General features: G+C 35.9%; 1 pseudogene; it reads right to left on the bottom strand.

The window, feature by feature from the left end:
• Positions 1–1,969: 1,969 nt before the first annotated feature.
• On the bottom strand, positions 1,970–3,434 carry LOC145713759 (UPF0489 protein C5orf22 pseudogene; annotated as a pseudogene).
• Between the last annotated feature and the right edge of the window lie 286 nt (positions 3,435–3,720).

Raw genomic sequence — 3,720 nt, forward strand, 5'->3', positions numbered from 1 at the left:
GCAAAAGTGTGAACAGACACTTCACCCACAAAGACATATGAATGGTCAATTAAATACATTGAAAATATGCTCAAAATCATTAATTGTTAGGGAAATGTAAATTAAAACACAATGGAATACCACTACAAACTTACTAGAATGTCTGAAATTAAAAAGGTTAATCATATCAAGTATTGGAAAAAACGTGGAAGCAACCGAATTCTAATACACTGTAGGTGGTAAGGGAAAATGGTACACAAGACAGTTTGGAAATTTCTCAAAAAGTTAAGCATACAATTACCATATAATCCAGCCACTTAACTTCTTTACACTTAGTCAAGAAAAAAAAAAGTATTTGCTCATTCATTTTTTATTTTAAATCTTTATTTTTTTTTACTTTTTGTTTTTGGTTTTAAATTTTTAAAATCTCAAAACATACCTTTTTATTTATTTTAGCACACAAAATAATTTACTCATAAAAGTAACATCCATTTATAGAACTCTAATAAAATTTTTTCAAAATTTAAAAATAAATAGCACTCTTTTGCAATTCTGATTTTAAAGAGAAAACTTTTTGGCACATAACGTTCTATCAAAATAGAAAGCTGAATCACTTTGCTTTGCTTTTCACAACAGAAATAGGCATTCACGCTATCAGCCTTGGGAAATTGCTGACAAGAAAAATTCGCAGGAAAATAGCATCATCGGAAAAATGGGATCTGGTGCCATCTACTGAGTGACAATGGTAATGTGATCTTGGATATTAGCCATCAAGTTAGGTAACATACAACTGCAGTTACATGCAGCTGCACATGTACACATATGGTCAAGGCCTGAAAGTAACATGCAAAATGAAAACAAATGCTATGTTAGGACTGAGGAATGGATGGGTGTTTTTTCCCCCTTTAAATGCCATCCTAACTTTTAAAGAAAAAGAAACCATGCAGTGAAAAATAATTGCTGAACATGGGGAATACTGAATAAGGTAAGACTTTGATAAATTAAGCAAATGAAAAGTTCTATGATTAAGAAGGACTCAGGTAGGGTCTCTTCCTCATGGAGGGGGTGGTGGAAGGCAGTTACATCTTTGGGTATTTACACTAGGTCAAAATTAAGGATTTGTCTTTTTTATCTACTATTTACATTAAAAGCTGGTTTATTTGAAGAAATTATCAACCCAGACTGCCAATAAAGTAGCAATTAGGAACTATAATGATAATCAATGCCAATACTGATCATCTGGAGGCACCAGAAACCCTGAAGGGCTTTTCTGATTAGCAAAGAAAATTTTTGTTTTGTTGACTGCTCAAATAGACCTTCTCCATACCAAAAATAATGTGAGTTTGCCACAACAGCTGTGCCACAACCCTGACAGTCTTGGAAAGGTAGGATTCCTGCAACATTTTCATGGACTAGCAAGTTTATTTATTTATTTTTTTGGTAGCTTTTGAGAATGTTACTTTCTTATCCTGCCAGGATGCCCTGAGTACTAAGAAGATGCCTAACATGTTTGTGGTTGTTCCTTCACAATACTTCTCGTAATCCATAATTTGTTTCTTAGCCATCCCCTAAGAGGACAGGGGGCCTTGTCTATCCTGTTCATTACCATATATCCAGAAAATAATTATGTTTGGCACATGTAAATGCTAAATAAATGTCAGTTTGTTGGGTGAATAAATGAATGAATGAATAAATTTTGTACAGTCCAATTTACCTAGGGGGAAAAACAACCTGCACAAAATGAGGAAGACTATAATGGAAAGGAAGAAAAATAAGCAACAATCAATGGGGGAGAGGGTAGACCTGATGTAGACAAAAAAAAATTGTAGACAAAATAATTGTCATCTTTCAACAACTGATGAGAGCTGTTTGAGATTCAAATTATCTGAAAGATTTTAACAAAGTTAATATGAAAACAAAAGTCTTCTCTGGAAGACTCATTTATAATAAGTTAATGAAAACCCTGTTATTGCATCAAGATGTTATAGGAACCTAGTGTTTTGTTGTTTCAAGATGGAGAACACTCTGATAAATACACCAGGTGAATGTCTACAGCCCCATACAGGGAGCTCAGCACATTAAGGACTTTTTCTTGAATGGTGTCAACTTGCTCAGAAGGACAGTAATCATCCAGATTTGACATTGCAATTGTCACGAGAGTAGGTTTTGGTAAATTTTTCAGTAAAAAATATATGGACTGAATATTTCACAGAATATATACACATAATATTATACAGAATATATATCTGAATAATATACAGAACAATTTCTTGTTCTGTGATGATATGGTGAGGTAGTTCCAAATAATCACAGGTTAGACCAGCCTGGTGAACCATTTCATAGTCTGGTACTTCCATCCATTTTCTCAAACTCTATACAAGTGGAATTAGTGATTCTATTCCAGGGTTTGAAGCCCATTTCTGTACAGTTTCTTCATCATCACCATCACACAAATCAGCAAAAGAAGCTTCTAAATTTCTAACTGATGAATTCGAGTATCAACACAATCTACCAAATCTTCCTCTGTCAGGTTGGTATCAGGCTTTTTAAATTGGTACAACTCTTGTAAGATTTTGTATTTTTCCTGAGTGAACATTTCTTTGAAGGGATTCTTGACTGAAAAAAAAATCCAAGTAAATATCTAAAACAAATGCATCCCCTTTCTCCAAAATTTCCAGAATTTCCCCAGTGCTTACTGTTGTCTGGCATTCTTGGCTTTCAGAAAAGCATGGGCATGACTGCTCTAGGGAATTTTGGCCCTTCTTCTGTGTCACTGTGTCCTTTTCCAATCCTTCTGAATAAGAGTCACAGTTAGTAGAGGCAGTGTTTTCTGCATCTTCCACTGCTAGCTTTGGCTTCTTAGCAGAAGACACTGCATCATTTTCTTCTTGGCTGTTACACAGTTTGTAAGGTTTTACCATAATCACGTCCAATTGCAAAGGTTTTTGGTTCTCTAGCTGGTCTTCAGTTACATAAAGACCATCACTTAGTAATGATCTGTACTTGTAACCCTGATTGTTGCAGTAGAAGTGTCTCTGCCTACTAAAAAGTGATGTTTGCCCTCTCTTATTTGCTGAGCCCACGTGGGATGAAGCCATAGAACATGAGAAAAATGGCCAGCATTAACTGCAGACATAATCCAATTCTCAATATTTAATTCTTTTGAGGTACCATGCTTGTTTCAAGGAAAAGTGCTTGTGACTGAATTGAAAACGCCATTTTTTCCCAAAAAGTGTTTCCTTGTCAAACACAGTGTCAGCTGGCATATTCACAGGAATAAGGAGGTCTGGATGTGAATCGAAATGCACAAAACTTATATTACTGGGAGGAAGATGCTTTGAGCCATTGGCCCGGTATATATAAGGCGGGACCTCCTGGTGATCCTCCAGGACCTACACTGGGAGTTTGGAGTAGCGCCAGAGGCGAGCGCGCTCTCCCACAGGGTGTGTGCTCATGGTTTTCTTGCTTGTCAGCGTTCCCGCCAGCCGCAGTGGCGAGGCTAGGACTCAGCATTTGCTCGTTCTAAGACGCTTACATGGATATTGATAGCAGCTTTATTTATAATAGCCAAAGACGGAAAACAGCCCAGATACTTAACAGGTGAATGCATAAAAAATTATAGCATGTCATATTATAGTGCTTAGCAATAAAATTGAATGCTTTATTGATACACAGAAAAATTGGATAAATTTCAAAATAATTATGCTGAGTAAATGAGTATAGCCAAAAGAGGAGTATACA

This window comes from Panthera onca, chromosome X (genome assembly GCF_046562875.1).
Source record: "Panthera onca isolate mPanOnc1 chromosome X, mPanOnc1 haplotype 2, whole genome shotgun sequence".
In the NCBI taxonomy this organism is placed as follows: Eukaryota; Metazoa; Chordata; class Mammalia; order Carnivora; family Felidae; genus Panthera; species Panthera onca.